This window comes from Myxine glutinosa, chromosome 3, assembly GCF_964187855.1.
Source record: "Myxine glutinosa chromosome 3, kmMyxGlut1.1, whole genome shotgun sequence".
Taxonomy (NCBI): Eukaryota; Metazoa; Chordata; class Myxini; order Myxiniformes; family Myxinidae; genus Myxine; species Myxine glutinosa.
In genome coordinates this window covers 80,767,137-80,788,332 of record NC_136263.1, presented here as the reverse complement: position 1 = coordinate 80,788,332, position 21,196 = coordinate 80,767,137, and positions in this window count along the sequence as shown.

Below are 21,196 nucleotides of genomic sequence, written 5' to 3'. Positions count from 1 at the left end.
AAAACCACTTTTCGCACTTGTATTCTTGCAGGAAACCACTTTTGCACTTGTATTAGTGTGGAAAAACACTTTTTGCACTTGTGATAGTGTTGAAAAACCATTTTTCGCACTTGTGTTAGTGTTGAAAAACCACTTTTCGCACTTGTGTTGGTGCAGGAAACCACTTTTGCACTTGTATTAGTGTGGAAAAAACACTTTTTGCACTTGTGATAGTGTTGAAAAACCACTTTTTGCACTTGTGTTAGTGTTGAAAAACCACTTTTCGCACTTGTGTTGGTGCAGGAAACCACTTTTGCACTTGTATTAGTGTGGAAAAAACACTTTTTGCACTTGTGATAGTGTTGAAAAATCACTTTTCGCACTTGTGTTAGTGTTGAAAAACCACTTTTCGCACTTGTGTTGGTGCAGGAAACCACTTTTGCACTTGTATTAGTGTGGAAAAACCACTTTTCGCACTTGTGTTATTGTTGAAAAACCACTTTTCGCACTTGTGTTGGTGCAGGAAACCACTTTTGTACTTGTATTAGTGTTGAAAAACCACTTTTAGCCCTTGTGTTAGTGTTGAAAAACCACTTTTCGCACTTGTGTTGGTGCAGGAAACCACTTTTGCACTTGTATTAGTGTGGAAAAACACTTTTTGCACTTGTGATAGTGTTGAAAAACCACTTTTCGCACTTGTGTTAGTCTTGAAAAACCACTTTTCGCACTTGTGTTGGTGCAGGAAACCACTTTTGCACTTGTATTAGTGTGGAAAAACACTTTTTGCACTTGTGATAGTGTTGAAAAACCACTTTTCGCACTTGTGTTAGTGTTGAAAAACCACTTTTCGCACTTGTGTTGGTGCAGGAAACCACTTTTGCACTTGTATTAGTGTGGAAAAAACACTTTTTGCACGTGTGATAGTGTTGAAAAACCACTTTTAGCACTTGTGTTAGTGTTGAAAACCCACTTTTCGCACTTGTGTTTGTGCAGGAAACCACTTTTGCACTTGTATTAGTTTGGAAAAAACACTTTTCGCACTTGTGTTAGTGTTGAAAAACCACTTTTCGCACTGGTGTTGGTGAAGGAAACCACTTTTAGCACTTGTGTTAGTGTTGAAAAACCACTTTTCGCACTTGTGTTAGTGAAGGAAACCACTTTTCGCACTTGTGTTATTGTTGAAAAACCACTTTTCGCACTTGTGTTAGTGTTGAAAATCCACTTTTCCCACTTGTGTTGGTGCAGGAAACCACTTTTGCACTTGTATTAGTGTGGAAAAAACACTTTTTGCACTTGTGATAGTGTTGAAAAACTACTTTTCGCACTTGTGTTAGTGTTGAAAAACCACTTTTCGCACTTGTGTTGGTGCAGGAAACCACTTTTGCACTTGTATTAGTGTGGAAAAAACACTTTTTGCACTTGTTGAAAATAGTGTTGAAAATTTAGTGTTGAGATTTTCTGTTGAGATTGATTTTGAGATCTGAGATTCTGAGATTTGATCTGAGATTTGATTTGATTTGATCTGAGATTTGAGATCTGAGAATCTGAGATTTGAGAAAAAATGAGATCTGAGATTTAGTGTTGAGAAAAGATAGTGTTGAAAATCCACTTTTCGCACTTGTGTTAGTGTTGAAAAACCACTTTTCACACTTGTGTTCGTGTTGAAAAACCACTTTTCGCACTTGTGTTAGTGTTGAAAATCCACATTTCCCACTTGTGTTGGTGCAGGAAACCACTTTTGCACTTGTATTAGTGTGGAAAAACCACTTTTCGCACTTGTGTTAGTGTTGAAAAACCACTTTTCGCACTTGTGTTAATGTTGAGTTTATTGTATAGTACATCTACTAAGTAAATGGGAGCGTACGTGAGTTTATTGTATAGTACATTGTAAAATATCGCCCTCCTTCCTCCCGTTGTGTATAAAGGTCAAAAGGGCGTCCCGTAATTAGGTCATCAACAATCACGTTTGCCAATCACAGATTTCCTCCTTGTTGGTAGTTTATTTCCTTATTCTGTGTATTAGGCTAAGGCTTTGTCTTCCATTAATTAATACTCCATTGCACCGAATCAATTAAGAATAGCTCCCCTTCAATAATTCCATTTCCCAGCCAAACTCTCCATCTCTGGGCAAAGCAGTTCACAAGCCCTTCACATGCCTCCCCCCCTTCACATGCCTCCCCCCCTTCACATGCCTCCCCCCCTTCACATGCCTCCCCCCCTTCACATGCCTCCCCCCCAAAGCCCTCTCCCTCCCACAGATCTCTCGATGTCTCCATGTCTCTCGGTCCCTGCTCTCAAATGTTGTGTTTGTGTCCTTCCCCCTCTCTCCCCATCTTTTCTACCGCTCCCGATGTTATTTGTTTTATGTGTCTGTTTGTCTTTCTGTGTGATTAATGTTCGCTCTCTCACGAGCCTCGATCTTGTATACAAAAAAAAAAAAAAAAAAAAAAAAAAAAAAGCGTGGGGTGCGCGCCCTCTCATTTCGCTGCTATAGTGAATATGTGCTCCGTGCTCTGTTTGAACAGGAGGGGCGGGGTCGCCAGGGAGAGGCAACCCCAGGGCGCGCCACGAAGGGCGGGGCTGTTCAGCCCCATGCCCAAATAAGGAAACAAGCCCGTGGCTCGCCACGAGGGGCGTGCCGTCGGCGCCATGCCCAAATAAGGAGACAAGCCCATGGGATTGCCATACAAGGTCACGAAACAGAGCACGGGGGGGAGGGCGGTACCGAAACCGACGAGGGCGTGTCACACCCGCGCTGAAGGTATGAGAGAAGGGTGCGACGATCGCTGGAAAAAGATACACCAGATATATGGCAGATGAGTCCAGGTGCGTAAGAGGGTTGGCAGTCCACCGGGAGAGAGTTGAGAGTTGCACCGGAGTTGCGTGAGAGATACGGAAAGCCTTTGGGTGGTTGTTGCGTGTGAGATACGAAAAGCCTTTGACAAAGAGCCGCTTCAACCAGCCCCGTTTCAACCAGCCGCGTGAAGTCCTGACGGGGCAGCGAGTGACCCTGCCGGTGTGCGGTGTAAAGCCGAATACAAGGAGCTGCCGGCTCCTCGCTTCCCGCCCGGAGTGGACCTGCTTGCGGTGCCCTGTGATTCCACCTGCTCATCCCTCCAAACAATTCCTGCCCTTTGATCCTTTTGCATACGTGAGGTTGTTTTGTTTGTTCTGTCCTGGGTAATAAGTTAAGCCTGTTTAGTTAAGCTAGTATTTTCACTGTGTCTTTCTGGTCCGTCCCTCTTTCTGCTTTATTTTCTTATCTTTCCTTCTTCCTTGGTTTCTTTGGTCCTGTACATAGTAATAAATTATATTCGTATTGCAAAACCCTTTTGTCTTCTTCTTCTTCTTCACATCCGTGTCGCCTTTGTCTTTTCCCTATTGAATATCTGTGGCGCGATTTTGGCCAACGTTCAGGAATCGGGTTAGTCGGGGTAGCTGTTCGGGCACGGCTGCCATCCGCTCGGCAAACAACATCCTAGCCGCGTCCGTAACAATATATATATATATATATATATATATATATATTTATTTATATATATATATATATATATATTGTTGCGGTTTTGAGAACCCCTCACTTGTAAATAATAATTCTTGTCAATAATTCCCTGTAAATATCCCCCATCTCCCAAAGGTCAAAGGTCGCACCCTAGTTAGGCCATATTGCAACACGTAGGACACCATAGGAACCTTCTTCAGTTATTTCATTAGTATGTGTTTTAGGTAAGGCTCTGTTTCCAATAGTTTGACTCTGCGTTGCATTAATCAAATAACCTAGGCCCCTTGTTCAATCCCCTTCATGTTGCGGCTTAGCCTCCCTCCAAATTGGATTGCGCGTCTCTGTCAGCCGCAGCGCTGGCTCCAAACGCCATTAACCATGTGGTCAAGCTGGAGGAAAAGGGGGAGGAGTTGTCGGAGCGAGGCGTGGCCCCATCATCGTGTCACGAAGGGAGGAGCCGGTGAACCCTCGCGACCAATCAGGGCCGAGGCGTGTTCACCGGTAGGCGGATCTAAAAAGCATGCGGCTTGATATGCAAGTGCGTGATAAAAGCGCTCGCGTGGGACGACTTCAAGAGAGCAGAGAGACCCGCGGTGAGTCAAGAGGTTGCGAGGCAGAGCAGAAGAGAGAGTTGGGTCAAGAACGAGACCAGACACGAAGTTGAGTGAGAGAGGCGGTCCGCTACCGCGACAATACCAACCGCGCTGCCTGCCGGGTTTCGCCGCGGAACCAAAGCGTGGACCGGAGTGGAGCGTGAACCTGGAGCCGGACCTCAACGCCTGAACCATCTGCCCGGACCTTCCTCCCCTGCCATCTGCCTGGACCTTCTCCTCCTTCCTGCTATTCCCCTTTCGTGTAAGTCTGTCTGTATTGTCCTGGGCATGATATTTAAGACTGTGTAAGCTTGCCCTTTGTCCTTTTGCTCTTCTCCCTGGACATGCCCTTCTTTCGTTTCCTCTTTCATTAGTGTAGTAATAAATCATATTTGTTCTTCCTTACCTTTTGATTTCCTCTCATTCAATCGCTTCCGTGATTTCCTCAATTGAGTACCGGTGGCATGATTAGAACCACTCAGAATCGGGTTAGTCTTTGTGCTAATGGCTCGAGTCGCGGATTGCTAAACCGCTTGGCAATTTCCATCTGTCCGTGGTTCGAGCGGAAATTATCTCCCTGCTTTGCGGAGAGATTGACACGCAGGTATTTGGGAATCCATCTTGACCAATCTCCCTGGCCAATCTCGACCGCAAAGGAGCATATAATTTCCAGGGCTGGGGGGATCGGCGTGTGTAAAAGACAAGGGGATAACCCCCCCCCCCCCCCTTGGTAAGGGGAGCGCCGACCCCCGGATCCGCAACAATATATATACATATATTGTTATCCGCCACCCTTCCTACCCTTACCAAGGGGGGATTAAGCCCCTTGTTCTTTCTGGGCCGGCATAACCGAGACTTGAAATGCCCCTTCTGGGCAAACGCAAGGTAGGATTTTGGGACCAAGTCTCGCACGTACCTAAAAACCTGCGCCGCCACAGAAGCGGGGAAGCAAGCCGCGCACGAGCCACGTGTAATTTGAGTACACCGAGCGGATTGCGTACCACATGGTCCATGCAGTTTTCCAGTATTGAAACCCGATTCGAGAGGTTATATTCGTACCACGCTTAGTCAATGATAGAAAACACGAGGCGGTCGAATAAAGGAATAACAGGATTTAATTATTATTATTTACACAATGTACAAGTCGGTAGAAAGCAGACACAGAGCAGAACTTAGTCAGTCTTATATTAAACCCAGACACGGGCCCGGTCACACTCACAAAGGGGAATTGCAGGTAGAATGGTGTCCACGCGCTGCCTTGGTCGTCCAGGAACGGCGGCCCGGCGTGCTCTCCAGGGTCCCAGCACCTCCTGCGAAGATGGCAAGCAGGTGGTGGAAAGGATCCTCATAGTGCGTCTATCAAACAAAAGGCAGCAGATGAGGCAGGAAGGAGGGAAGGAATGTATGCGTCTCTCGGCGGCTTTCCACAGCGCGTCGAGTTACCAGCGCGCTATCATTCACGTAACCCAATGCAAGAGAGGCTCATCCTCAAGCTCAACCGAGCGTCACTTTAATACGAGCGCTTATACTTGGTTCATGCGCGTCTTTCTCCAATCTCGTAACTCTCATCAATACGTGCCTCTTCAATAGCTCATAACTCACCGAACTCACCGCACTCAACTGCTCACCCCGAACTGCTCCTCTCAACTGGGGGCTTTGCGCAACGGGTTATATGGACACGCCCTGAGCCCTCTCAAACGTTCCAACCACGCCCTGGGACTCATTGCCGCAGCCACTCCCTTTGAGCCCTGATTGGCGGCTTGCGTTTACCGTCAGCTTCTTCGCCGCCCTCATTCAGTCCCGACCCGACCTGCCAGGCCTGCCTCGTGTTAATTCGCGTCAAAAAGCCAAAGGCAGCACAAGGAGGCATAAGGCAATGGAGGCAGCATAAGGCAATGAAACCATGAAAAGGACCTAACTCTCATTATTCTACTCAACGCAAGACTAACTTAGGAAGAGGACTATTCTCACACATACTATGAAATAACTGAACTATCGTGAGGCTACGTGTTGTTTGTGTGACTAACTATGAGGGGGAAATTTAACCTTTATTGTACAAAACTCAAAACGCAACAATATATTTATATATTGTCCTGTGGCTGGCTCTCAGTTAACACTGAGAGTACGTCACGGATGGATAATCAAGCTTAATGAGGAGTTTCCAATTCAATGGCGGATCATACATGAGCAGGGGGGTTTGGGGGAGAATGCTGCAGCTTACCTGGGTGGCCTCGACGATGTCTTTACCCTGCGAAAAGTAACTCACGAACGAAAACGGAATTTATGGTACAAAAAGAAATATTTATTAAAGGGTACCCGCTAACAAAGAACATGACGCCCATCACGCAAGCATATTGTATGCGACAGTGGCCCAGGTTTGTCTATGACTTCGCCAGGCAACCAAACAGCGCCTGCACCAAAGTTGCGGGAGAACACTGGATCCCCGGAGTGAAGTGAGCGGCTCATTGCTGACTTGTTGTGATGCAACTTCTGGTTAAGTTGGTTCTGGTACACTCGAGAAACCATATCTGGTTTCAGACGGTCCAGGTTGGTGCTTAAGTGTCGTTTCATCAGTAATTCTGATGGTGTTACTCCTGTTGTACCATGAGGTGTAGTACGATACTTGAGGAGCAGACGCGAGAGCCTGGTTTCAAGGTTTCCGTCTTGCAGTTTGCATAGTCCAGACTTGATGACTCCAACTGAACGTTCAGGCAGGCCATTGGAAGCTTGGTGTTGTGGACTGACAAATTTGTGTCTGATACCATTCCTGCGTGTGAATTCGGCGAATTCCGAGCTCGAGAAACATGTACCATTATCACTTGCGACAACTCTGGGCAAGCAGCCATGTGTAGCAAAACAACGTCTCAGTTTCTCTATTGTTCCAGCTGATGTAGTGCTATGTGTTGTGTAAGCATCAATCCACTTTGAGTGGGCATCAGTGATGATTCGTAGCATCTGACGGTTCACTGGTCCAGCATAGTCTAGAATCTAGATGAACTCCATGCCACGGTTCAGTGGGGCATTCCCAGGGATGCAACAGTGCCTTCGCTGGTTCATTCCTGGTGCTTTGGCAGGGATAGCAATGTTGAACACACTGTTCAATATCAGTGTCTAGATTTGGCCACCATACATAATTCTTAGCCAGTGACTTAATCTTGACTATTCCAGGATGACACTCATGAAGTTCCTCCATTACCCTGGAATGCAGATGTTGCGGAATCACTACGCGGCTATCCACACAATATGCAACCGCTGTCCACGCTAAGTTCATTTTTACGTGCCACGTAAGGAACATAGGCACTAGGCAGGGTCCCCACCAGGTAGGGATTGCCATCCAAGCTGTATGGCTTAGAAAACACTCAAAAGGACTGCATCACATCTTGTGTCAATGCAAATATGGTTGGCATCGACGGGACAGTCCTCCAGATGATCCATCAAGGCGATCACACTGCCAGGTAATGGTGGGTTTGGTGACCAAATCAGGCAATGGCAGACGGCTCATGACATCTGCGTTGGCAATCGCAAATCCGGGTTTATACTGAATGCGGTAGTCATAAGCAGCGAGTAGCAACGAGCATCGTATAATCCTGGGTGGTAGCATGTCGGATGTTGCCTTGGTTGGACCAAATAGGCTAATCAGTGGTTTGTGATCAGGATAGACAACAAAGTGTCATCCAAATAAGTATTGGTGGAACTTTTTGACTCCAAAGATGATTCCTAAACCTTCCTTGTCCAACTGACTATAATTCTTTTCTGCAGGAGATAATGTCCTGTAGGCAAATGCCACTGGTTTATCTGAACCATCAGGCATAACATGAGACAGTACTGCCCCTACTCCATACTGACTAGCATCACACGTCAGTACGATGTCCTTATCAGGATCATAGTGAACTAGTATGTTTGACACTTGGAGCAGGTCCTTTGACTTCTGGAAAGCTGCCTATTGTGTAGTACCCGAGTTCCATGAGACTCCTTTCTTCAGCAGGTGATAGAGAGGACCCAAAACATTGGATATGTTTGGGATTTAGCGGCTGTAGTATTGCAGCATGCCGAGGTAGGCCTTCAGTTCCGTCACGTCTCTTGGAGCTGGTGCATCCTTGATCACTCTGACTTTATCCTTGGTTGGATGTAGGCCTTGAGCATCAATTCTGTGGCCCAGGTATGTTACTGATGGTGTCACGAACTCACACTTGTCGAGCCTTAAATGGAAGCTGGAGTCCAATAGCTTTTTCAAGACTCCCTCTAGGTTGTGTAGATGCTCAGCTTCTGTTGAACCGGTGACCAGGATATCATCCTGATAAACCGCAATGTGCTGTTCTGCAGCAAATAAACTGTCCATACAACGCTGATATATCCCTGGGGCAGACTTCACCCCAAAACTCAGTCGGTGGTATTTGTACAGGCCACGGTGCATGTTGATTGTCAGGTATTTCTTTGATTCTTCCTCGAGAAGAAGTTGCAGATTTGCTGACCTGAGGTCGAGTTTGCTGAAACTTTGGCCTCCACTCAACTTAGCATACAGATTATCAATCCGTGGGATTGGATACTTGTCTTGTGCTGAGCATCTGTTGATTGTCATTTTATAGAAGTCACAAAGACGAAAAGACTGATCAGCTTTGACAACATGGACAACAGGTGCAGCCCAATTTGAGTATTGAACTGGCTCAATGATCCCAAGTTCCCGGAGTCTATCGAGCTCTTTGTCAACCTTTTCACGCAGAGCAAAAGGAACTGGTCGAGCCTTGCAGAAAATCAGTTTAGCATCTTTGTCTATGTTGAGTTTAGCGGAGTGACCCCGCAAAGTACCAAGCTCATTGTTGAAGATGTCTGGATATCTGGCCAGGACTGCTTCAAGTGGTTTTGATGCATTGGTTGCATGAAATTGATGAATCTACTTACAGTTGAGTTCAATTATCTCCAACCAGTTTTTACCGAGTAATGATGATCCATCACCTGGGATGACGATCAGGGGTAGGTTGAACTTACGATTTCCGTAAGTCACGTTGACGTCAAAAGTTCCACAGGGTTTGATCTGTTCACCGGTGTAGGTGGAGAGCAGATGGGATGTCTGGTGCAATTTTTTTTGGGTCGGTGAGGTTCACGCTACAGGTTGTTGAAAGCAGCTCGGCTGATGAGCGAAACAGCGGCACCTGTGTCAACCTCCATTTCCAAACGTCGATTGTTGATACCGACGAGAACCAGCAGAGGTTCTGCTCTCTTTTAGAGAAGACATGAAATATGTGATGTGCATCGTGCATCTCAGAGGTATCACGAGAAGCAGACGTTGCCTCGTCAGCATAAAACTCCGAACCAATGAGATGTGTCTTTGTACCACCCGCTTTCTCTTTATGTTTGCAGTAGAGACAAGCTGGAGCGATATGGCCACTCTTGTGGCAGAAATGGCATGTGGCATTTTTGTAGCGACATTCATCTGATGAATGCCTACCATCACAGCGATGACACCTGTTGCTCCCATAACTCATTTGTGATGGGCGTCCGGGTCTGGGATTCATTTTCCGTCTCTGTAATGAAGGTTGTTTGACACGATTGACGGTGGTGTTGGCCTGTGCCTGACCGTATGAAGAGCGAGTGGTGCCGATGTCAGCAACGTTTTTGTCCGCACACTCCATGGCAATGGCAATGTCCTTGGCTGTCGTAAATTTCAATGTCCGTTCGGCTAACAGGTGGCGCCGTATGCGATCATCTGCAACACCAACAACAAGCAGGGTCCCGCAGCATGTCCTCGAGTGCATCACCGAACTCGCAAAGTGTGAAAGCTTCTTAAGCTCTACAATAAATTCGGAAATTGACTGTCCTGTTTCCTGACGGTTCATGTAGAAATTGAAATGTTGGACAATAACTGATGGGGTTGGTTTGCAGTGATCCATTAGTGCCTCCATGAGTTCCGAATATTTGAGGTCCCTAATGGACCTGGGCATGGCCAAATTCTTCAACAACGTGAATGTCTCTGCGCCACATACCGACAGTAGGACTGCTTTCATCTGTCGCTCGTCCGAGATACCATTCGCATAAAAGTATAACTCCAAACATTCAGCATACGTCTTCCATTCACCTCCATGGGCGTTGAATTCATCGATGTGGCCATATGACACCATCATTAAATCCCTTGTGAAGAAGCAGGCCAACAACAACAAAAAAAATCGGAGAATTTCACGAACTGGGTGCATGCCATGGGCAATTAAAGTTTCCTCCGAAGGTTTATCCTTGTCGCCATGTTTTGTTCCACCAAAAGAACACCAATTCAGCTCAATTCAGAGTGGCTTTTATCGTGTGAGCAGCAAGCACAACACCGCTTCCTGGGCCCGCCAACCTGGTAGTGACGTGTACATCCGTATCCGCAAGTTATATGTTGTCAACGGTGAGGTCTAGATGTTGCATACATCACACTTTCAGTTTAGCATTAGCGACTGTTTTAAAAGGTAATCAAACGTGTGTGTGGTTTTGTAATATTTTTACTTCTGGTAGGGGTGCTCCCACGAAAACAGCACGATAAGCTATTTATGCACGTTAACATGGCATTTGTTCAAGGAGGAAAAACCCCTTGAGGAGACGGGATATTATTAGTATTAATATTGATTTGTATAGCATTAATATTGTTACGGAAACGGGGGACGGCTCTCCCGTTAGCAAGGGGGGGTTAATCCCCTTGTCCTGTTAAGCTGGCCGTCTCCGCCGGTCCTGGTACTTGTAACGCTCCTTTGCGAGGTGGGATTGATCAGGGTTATTGGTCAAGGTGTTCTCCCGAATACCTTCACCAATCCCTCCGCAAAACAGGGAGACAAGTACCGCTCGAACCCCGGTTTTAGATGTTCTCGTTGCCGAGCGGTTTTAGCAACACGACGTTCGAGCCATTAACCAAGACTAAACCCGATTCTGAGCGTTGGCCAAATCGTGCCACAGGTGTTCAATGATGGAAAAGACAAGGACGATCGGACGAAGAAGAAGAAGAAGGCAAAGGTAGGAAATGACAGGATTTATTATTATTTACACAAGACTAAAGGAAGAAAAGAAATCAAAATAATATACAGAAAATGGAAGGAGCAGAAGGACACAGAGCAATTTCTAGCTTATCTATACAGGCTTAACTTATTCCCCAGACAACACAGACAGACAGACGACAGTCAGACTTACACGAATGGGGAATGCAGGCAGGAATGGCTCAGGGAGCGAATGGTCCAGGCCGATGGTTTGGATGCGTCAGGGGGGGAGAAGGATCCAGGCAGCGGTAAGCGTTGAAGTTCACGCTCCGGGCTCGGAGCGAACAGCAGCCGGCAGCTCTGCATCTTCACAACCGGCGACAATAGGGCCCTTAGAGGGTCTCGGTTTATTGCCGCAATATCAGCACCCCCTCACATCTTTCTGTCTTCTCCGGTTCAGCTGGATCACGCATCTCTCTGAATAGGTTTGCGCGTGCGCTTATATTGCGCCTGGTGCGATCAAGCCGCCTGCCTTTTGGAAACGCCCACCGGTGAGCTCGCCTCGGCCTTGGTTGGTCGCGAGGGCTCACCGGTCCCGCCCCTTGATGAGGCGCTGGCGGAGCCACGCCTTGTTCCTGGCACTTGGCTGACTCCTCCCACCTTCTGCTCCGAGATGACCTCGTGTTCAATGGAGTTTGGGGCGATGATGATGCCAATAACACCCACCCAATGCAACGGTGGCGAACGCCGCCGTGCTGGCGCTTCGGAGGCCACGGCGATACTGTAGGGGATCTATCTTATTTGATTTGGTGCAATGCAGAGTCAATTAATGGAAAACAGAGCCTTAAACTGGAACACATAATAATGATATAACTATTGAGGGATCCTATGGTTCTCTACGTGTGTGCGATGGACTAACTAAAAGGACGACCTTTGATCTTTACCAATTGATGGAGGTATTTACAAAGAATTACTATTTACAGAGGGTGATATTTACAATAATTACACCAAGTGCAGGGTTTCCCAAATCCGTTACAATATTATGCTATCTTGGGGGTTACTCCATTGGGACATAATCCACATGTATGGGACCAGTGGGGCTATTGATGGTATGGGCATGGCGTGCCCTCGGTTGTTGGAGCCACGCCCCCTTAAGAGTGATTTTGTGTTATAAAAAATGCGTGAGTTCCGGTATTAGTTTAGTTCTGTTGGAATAAAGGCGCGTTCATCAAGCCACGAAGTGTCTCGCTCTCTCGCTGTCCGCAACTCCTACATTGGTGACCCCATCTTGATCTCGAACGTTTTCGGTCGGAGCTTCAAACGAACATGGTGACAAGCGCAGTTTCGATTAAACTGCCGGAGTTTTGGGAACGACAAGGTGCCATTTGGTTCGCAAAAGCTGAGGCCCAATTTGCCATTCGGAGCATTTCTGCAGACGACACAAAGTATTATTATATCGTGTCTGCACTCAGCGGCTCCACTGCGACCAGTGTTGAGCCTTCTCCAGGATCCTCCGAAGGGCCGCAAGTATGAGACGCTAAAGGCGCTGCTGCTCGTAACCTTCGAGCTTACTGAGGCTGAGCGCGCCCGCCAGCTACTTTCTCTACCCAGGCTGGGCGACTCCAAGCCGTCGGAGCTGATGGACCACATGTTGTCTCTCCTGGGCAGCCACCGGCCATGTTTCCTCTTCAAATAACTGTTCCTGCAACAGCTGCCAGGACAGGTACAGACAGCCCTGGCCAACTCGCACGTTAAGGATTTCCACGCCTTGGCTATGGAAGCAGACAAGTTTTTCTCCGCCAGACAGCAATGTAGTGTGGCTGCATGGGACCCCGGCCCTGTCGAGCCTACACCGCTGGAGGACACCATTGCGGCCGCCATTATGGCCCAGCGGCGGAAGGCCCCAGGCTTGTTCTTTTACCACGCAAGGTTTGGGCTCAAGGCCAAGGCATGCCGGCCACCCTGCAGCTTCAGCGAGTCAGGAAACGGGATGGCTGGCACTCGTTAACTGCCATGAGCGTCGACCGTTCGGGCAGTTTGTTGTTCATTTCGGACACCGACCCGTGGCACTGTGCTTGGGCGGGCAGCGGTTTACATGGGATTTTGTCACGGCGAGGGTGTCCACCCCCTTGCTGGGCGCCGATTTCCTCTGCGCCAACGGCCAATTGGTGGATGTCAAAAATCGGCGGCTCATTAATACGGAGACATTCAGTTCTTTTCCATGCTCGCTGAGCGGGTCCGCCTCGACGAGGCTTGCTTGCACGCTCTCGACCTCTGATGAGTTCGCCCGCCTCCTCACCGAGTTCCCAGCCCTTACACGGCCCACCTTTTCGGCCGTTGCCATCAAGTACGGGGTGGAGCATCACATTCCGACCACCGGCCCGCCTGTCTACGCCCGGGCTCGACGCCTCGACCCGGCGAAACTCGCTATCGCAAAGGCGGAGTTCGACATGTTGGAGCGTCTTGGCATCGTACGACGGTCCGACAGCCCGTGGGCCACGCCTCTCCACATTGCGCCGAAGCCGGGTGGTGGTTGCCGCCCGTGCGGGGATTATCGCTGCCTTAATGATGCCACTACCCCTGACCGCTACCCAATCCCGCACATCCAGGATTTTTCTGCCTGCTTGGCCGGTAAAGTTAATTTTTCTAAGGTGGACCTCGTTCGTGGTTACCACCAGGTCCCCGTCCGGCCACAGGACATTCCTAAGACCGCGGTGATTACACTGTTCAGGCTTTTCGAATTCCTCCGTATGCCTTTTGGGCTCAAGAACGCAGCCCAGGCTTTCCAGCGCCTGATGGACAGCGTATTGCGGGATTTGCCGTTTCAGTTCGTCTACCTGGACGATCGATATCCTCATCACCAGCGCTTCCAGGACAGAGCACATGCTTCACCTCCGAGTGCTCCTTGAATGCCTCAGTCAGCACGGCCTTATCATTAACCCAGCCAAGTGCTTGTTTGAGGTGGCTTCAATTGACTATCTCGGCCACCGCATCACGAAGGAGGGGGCCGTCCCTCTGCCGTCTAAAGTGGAGGCTGTGAAAGGTTTTCCGTGCCCTCTCACCGTCAAGGCCCTGCAGGAGATTTTGGGCATGGTGAACCTTTACCATCGTTTCGTGCCCCGTGCGGCCCAGCTGATGCGGCCCCTTTATGAGGCCCTCAAGGGCAAGCCTTCCAAACGTGCCATTGACTGGACCGAGGAGATGGCCAAGGCTTTCATCGATGCTAAACTGGCCCTTGCCAGCGCAACCATGCTGGCGAATCCGTCGCCCGGCGCAACGATTGCTCTCACCACGGACGCTTCGGACTACACGGTTGGCACCATGCACGAGCAGTGGGTCAACGGGGCCTGGCAGCCGCTTGCCTTTTTTAGCCGGCAGCTCCGCCCTAATGAACGAAAGTACAGTACCTTCGATCGTGAGCTCCTAGGCCTCTACCTAGCTGTCCGACACTTCCGTTACCTGTTGGAAGCCCGCCCATTCACGGCGTTTGTGGACCACAAGCCCCTGGTTTTTGCCACAGCCAAGGTCTCGGAGCCGTGGTCTGCCAGTCAACAATGCCAGCTCTCCTTCGTTTCAGAGTTCACGACGGACATCCAACATGTTGCTGGGAAGATTAATACAGTCGCCAATTGTCTCTCCCGGTCCATAGTTGGCGCGGTTCACCTTGGCATCGACTACGCCCGCATGGCGGCCGATCAGATCGCCGACCCGGATGTCCAGGCCTGCAGGGTGGTGGTCACGAGGCTTCGACTGTCTGACGTGCCGTTCGAGGACACGGGCACCACGCTACTGTGCGACGTATCTTTGGGACAGCCTCGCCCCGTCATACCCACCAGCTGGAGACGGCTGGTGTTCGATGCCGTCCACGGTCTTTCTCACCCGGGCAGGAAGGCGTCGCAAAGGTTGGTGGCGGCAAAGTTCGTTTGGCACGGGCTCAGGAAGGATGTGCGCAACTGGGCCAACACCTGCGTCGAGTGTCAATGCTCGAAGGTGCATCGCCATACCCAGGCCCCATTGGCGCCATTCACAGTGCCCGAGCGACGGTTTGACCACGTTAACGTGGACCTGGTACCTAACGACGGAGCCTTTCCGCGTTCTGGAGGCCAGGGACAAGTCCTTCGTGGTCGACATCGGCGGCAAACCGGACCACCTTTCAGTGGACCGCCTCAAGCCGGCTCACTTGGACCTAGACCAGCCCCCTCGGTTGGCTCAACCCCCACGGCGAGGCCGTCCCCCGTCGGGTAAGTCCCCGGTTGGCCCGCCTACCGCCAGGCCGCTAACAGTCCCTGCTTGGGTCATCAGGGGTCGTTTCGGCCGGGTGGTTAAGGCCCCCCAAAAACTGACATTGCCCGTGCGAGTGAATTCTGGGGGGGCGCATGTGGGGGTTACCCCATTGGGACATAATCCACAGGCACGGGACCAGTGGGGCTATTGATGGTATGGGCGGGGCGTGCGCTCTGTTGTTGGAGCCACGCCCCCTAAAGAGTGATTTTGTGTTATAAAAGATGCGTGAGTTCCGGTATTAGTTTAGTTCTGTTGGAATAAAGGAGCTTTGATCAAGCCACAAAGTGTCTCGCTCTCTCGCTGTCCGCAACTCCTGCACTATGATATTTAGAATTGTTCTTACTTTTGTTATTAGAAGCGTCCTCGGAAAATCGCCATGATAAAGCTATCTTAACACGACTATGAAGAGCAGGGCCCTTGCTTGAGATGGACGAAGTGACGGGCAAGACACAAACTCGTCCGAGAAGATGTTTATTGTAAAAACCAACTCGGGAACTCTGAAAAGCTCGTTTATCGGGCTGCATATATATCACAACCAGAAAGCACAACCGAAACCGAAAGCCACGCCTCTCAGGCGAGGCGCGCTTTGGTGGTCACGTGACCGACAGGTGCAAAGGATTATAACCGCATGCGGGGCACGCTTTGGTGGTCACGTGACCGGCCACCCCGGCGCCGTGGTTTGCCCGCCGGTTACGTCACCGGCTGGAGCAAGGCAATTCTGTTGCTGGTCTCGCTTGGGGGACCCATGGGTCGCTACACACGCCCCCCCAGAATGGACTTGATCCAGGAAGGTCAACCTGAGGGGGGTCCGGATGACCCGACCGAAACGACCCCTGGCCAGTCGTGGGGGGCGGGGGGGGTCCGGTGTGGTGGCGGGTGGTCGGACAGGGGGTGCAGTGGACGGGGGGCAGCCGCGCCACGGTGGGAGAGCCAACCGTGGCGGCTGGCCGACATCCATGTGGGCCGACTTGAGGCGGTCCAGCGAAATCCGATCCGCCCGGCCGCCGATGTTGACGATGAAAGACTTGTTGTCCCGTCGTCGGACCCGGAAGGGTCCGTCATATGGTGGCCGGAGCAGCCCCCGGTGCGCCTCATGGCGCACGAAGACGTACTCCGCCGTGCGGAGTGCTGGGGGGACGTAGGATTGGGGGTCGCCGTGGCGGGACGTGGGCACCGGGGCGAAATGTTGGGCGGCCTCCTGGAAGTCCGTGCGCTGGCGCGCGGCGGACCAGGGGCTGGTGGCGTCGGGAATGAACTCGCCCGGTACGCGGAGGGCCTGGCCGTACACCAGCTCAGCGGTGGACGCCTGGAGGTCCTCTTTGGGAGCCGTGCGGAGGCCCAAAAGGACCCACGGGAGCCGGTCGGCCCAGCCGTCGTCCTGGAGGCCACCCATGAGTGCGGCCTTCATGGAGCGGTGGAACCGCTCACACAACCCGTTGGCCTGGGGGTGGTAGGCCGTGGTGCGGTGCAGGGTAACGCCCAACGTGAGGGCGACCGCGCCCCATAGTTCGGACGTGAACTGTGGGCCGCAGTCCGACGAGATGTCCGCTGGTGCGCCAAAATGCGCGACCCAGGTGGCGATGAACGCCTGGGCCACGTCGGCGGTGGTGGTGGAGGCGAGGGGCATGGCCTCCGGCCACCTGGTAGTCCTGTCCACCATGGTAAGCAGGTGGGTGAACCCCTGCAATGGGGGAAGGGGACCCACCAGGTCCACGTGGACGTGGTCCAACCGTCGCTCGGGCACGGTGAAGGGAGCCAGCGGAGCCTGGGTATGACAGTGGACCTTCGCCCGCTGGCAGGGTGTGCAGGCGTTGGCCCAGTCACGGACGTCCCGTCGCAACCCATGCCAGACGAAACGCACCGCCACCAGCCTCTGGGACGCCTTCTGGCCTGGGTGAGAGAGGCCGTGGAGCGAAGCAAAAATGCGACGCCGCCAGGTGACCGGCACAACGGGGCGAGGTCGGCCTTGGGAGATGTCGCACAGCAGGACCGTGTCCGCGAAGGGGACGTCAGCCAAGCGGAGGCCCGTGTCCGCCACCCGGAGCGCCTGCACCGTGCCGTCGGTGGCCTGGTCCATTGCCATTAGGGCGAAATCGACGCCGAGGTGGACGGCGTTGGCGCCGGCTCGAGAAAGTAAGTCGGCCACGGCGTTGTCCTTCCCGGCGACGTGCCGGATGTCCGTGGTGTACTCCGACACGGCGGAGAGGTGGCGCTGCTGGCGGGCCGACCACAGCTCCGTGACCTTGGCCATGGCGAAAACCAACGGCTTGTGGTCGACAAAAGCCGTGAACGGGCGGCCCTCCAGGAGGTGGCGAAAATGGCGGACGGCCAGGTACAGCCCGAGGAGCTCGCGGTCAAAGGTGCTGTACTTCAACTCGTTGGGCAGGAGTTGCCGGCTGAAGAACGCAAGCAGCTGCCAGGCCCCGTTTACCCATTGTTCATGGACCGCGCCCACTGCGTAGTCGGAGGCGTCCGTGGTGAGGGCGATGGGAGCCTGGGGTACCGGGTGGGCCAGCAGCGTTGCGTTGGCGAGGGCCCGTTTTGCGCCGGTAAGAGCAGCGTCCATGTCCGTGGACCAGACAACGTCGCGTTTCGCCGGCTGGCCGCGGAGGGTGGCGTACAAGGGCCGCATGAGTTGCGCAGCTCGGGGCACGAAGCGGTGATAAAAGTTCACCATCCCGAGGAGCTCCTGCAGCGCCTTGAAGGAGCGGGGGCGCGGGAAAGCGGCGATGGCCTCGACTTTGGCCGGTAGCGGCACGGCACCGGTCCGGGTGATGCGCTGGCCCAAAAAGTCGATCGTCGCCGCACCAAAGTGACATTTGGCCGGGTTGACGATCAATCCGTGCTCGCTGAGGCGGCCAAACAGCGTCCGGAGGTGGAGGAGGTGCTCGGCTCTGGACGTGCTGGCAATGAGGATGTCGTCCAGGTAGGTGTAGAGGAACGGCAAGTCGCGCAGCACGCTGTCCATCAGGCCCTGGAATGCCTGTGCCGCGTTTTTGAGGCCGAAGGGCATCCGGAGGAATTCAAAGAGGCCGAAAGGTGTAATAACGGCCGTCTTCGGGATGTCGGCCGGGCGGACGGGCACCTGGTGGTACCCCCGAATCAGGTCCACTTTTGAAAAAATGGTCCGCCCCACCAACCGGGCGGAAAAATCCTGGATGTGCGGGACGGGGTACCTGTCGGGGGTAGTGGCGTCGTTAAGGCGGAGGTAATCGCCGCATGGCCGCCATCCGCCCCCTGGCTTCGGGACGATGTGCAGCGGTGAGGCCTAGGTGCTGTCGGAGCGCCGCATGATGCCGAGGCGCTCCAGCGCGGCGAACTCGGCCTTGGTGACGGTGAGTTTGGCGGGATCGAGATGGCGAGCCCGGGCATACACCGGCGGGCCCGTAGTGGGGATGTGATGCTCGATGCCGTGACGCACCGCGATGGCCGAAAACGTCGGTCGCGTGAGGGCCGGCAACTCCGCGAGGAGACGTGCGAAGTCGTCTGCCAATGGGAGGACGTAAGAAAACTCAGTGGGCGCGGAACGGCTCAAAGCGCATGCCAGGGAGCTGAAAGTTTCGGCGTTGACGAGACGACGGCGTTTCACGTCGACCAGCAGCCCGTGGGCGCACAGAAAATCGGCCCCGAGCAAAGCCATGGGGACGTCTGCAGTCACGAACTCCCAGTGAAAGAGCTGGCTGCCGAAGCGGAGGGCGATGGTGCGTGGGCCGTAGGTGCGGATGGCGGAGCCGTTGGCCGCGATTAAGGAGTGGCCGCAAACGGCGGCCCACCTGTCCTCCGCCAAAGTGGGAGTGACGCTCAGCTGGGCGCCGGTGTCGCAGAGAAAGCCCCGCCCCGACGCTTGGTCCGCGATGAATAGCAGGTTTCCGGAACGGCCGGCGTTCATTGCTGGTAGGGAACGCCGGCCCGCCCGTTTCCCGACTTGCCGAACGTGCACGGGGGTCGGCATGAGCGGGCCTGCCGCCCGAACCTGGCGTGGAAATAACACCAGGCCGGGTCCGGTGGGGGCTCCGGTCGACGCGTCGGGACCGGGCGACGTGGCGTCACCGCTGCCAGTCGCGCCGGGCCGGCGGCCTCCGGGAAGGAAACTGCGTCGCAGGCGCCAGGCGGGTGGGTGGGAGGGCTCCCGGCCGCCACCCCGACGAGCTGGCTCGCCGCTCCGGTGAGCTGGCTTGCCGAATCGATCCTGTCGGCCTCCTTGGCGAGGTCGCGGGGGTTCACGATGGTCGTGCCTGCCAGGGCGACCCGTACCTGGGCCGGGAGCTGGCGAAGAAAAAGCTCCCGAAACAGGAAATCCGAGGGGTGCTCGCCGAGCAACGCGAGCATGTAGTCCATGCGTTCGGACGGGCGCGTATCGCCGAGCTCAGGAAGGTCGAGCAGGCGTCGTGCGCGCTCAGCCGGGGAGAGGGCGAAAGCGCCCAGAAAAAGTGCCTTGATGGCGTTGTACTTTCCGTCAGCGGGCGGGTTCTGGAGGAAGCTCAGGCAGCGGGCAGCGGTCGCGGAGCCAAGCGCGGCGACCACGTAATGGTATCGCGTGGCGTCCTCCGTTATGCTACGCAGGGTGAACTGGGAGTCCGCCTGCACGAACCAGACGGCGGCATGTGCTTCCCAGAAGGTGGGCAATTTGAGGGACACTGCGGTGTCCATCGCGTGTCGTAAATTCGGGGTCACCAGTGAAGAGCAGGGCCCTTGCTTGAGACGGACGAAGTGACGGGCAAGACACAAGCTCGTCCGAGAAGATGTTTATTGTAAAAACCAACTCGGGAACTCTGAAAAGCCCGTTTATCAGGCTGCATATATATCACAACCAGAAAGCACAACCGAAACCGAAAGCCACGCCTCTCAGGCGAGGCGAGCTTTGGTGGTCACGTGACCGGCCACCCCGGCGCCGTGGTTTGCCCGCCGGTTACGTCACCGGCTGGAGCAAGGCGATTCTGTTGCTGGTCTCGCTTGGGGGACCCATGGGTCGCTACAACTATATACATCTCAGCACACAACCCCCTTGGTGGAGAAAACCCCCTTGTGGGGGGCAGTGGGGGGCAAATGAAGTTACTACACCCTTCATTGTGTGACCCTTCGTCCTCCTGTCAAGTTTGGTTGAGATTGGATAAGTAATGACCGAATGTATCGCGGTCAAAAATAGTCAGACAGACAGACAGAAAGACAGACAGACGGACACCAAGTTGGGTATGTTAGTATGATACAGTGTAGCATTCAGTGGGCACATTGATGGGGACATTTATCTTCGTTTACGATGGAAACAATTGTGTGTGCAACAATCACCAAAGAATGCATCTCATCAATATTATCAAACTTGCATTTTATGATGTCAACGAGCTATGCTTCTAATTCACCAGGGCCTGGTTACTAGAAACTCGGATTATTTAACCCCTACATAAGAGATAACTAACTGACATAATTGTTGGTTGTTCAAAAGCCAGAAAACGGCTGAAGAAGGCGTGGCTACAGTTTTGATTGACATATGGTATCCCACAATGCATTGCACCATGTTGTGCGTTTAAAAAACAGTGATTGCGGGTGAAGAGAGTTACAATAGAAAGAGGAGGGTAAATTTTATTCTAACCGAACGGGATATGCTGTGTCGGTCGGCAGAAGATCATGTAAAGCTTAGTGGGAGTAAAATTTCCAACAATACAACCTAATGAAGAATGTGAAGAGGAAACCGTGATGGACGATCGCAGTCAATGGTGTCGGAGACGACTGTCGCTCGGCGAAGGAAGTGAAGGAGAAACATGGTTCACGCATTGTGTAATGTAAGTCGACATACACCGATCGATTGTTGTACATTTATGAACTCTCAGGATACAGGCCTGTTTCAGGTTTCAGGGGCGCGCCGTCTGCACCCTGACGTAACTTCCGGAAACAGAGAGACCCGT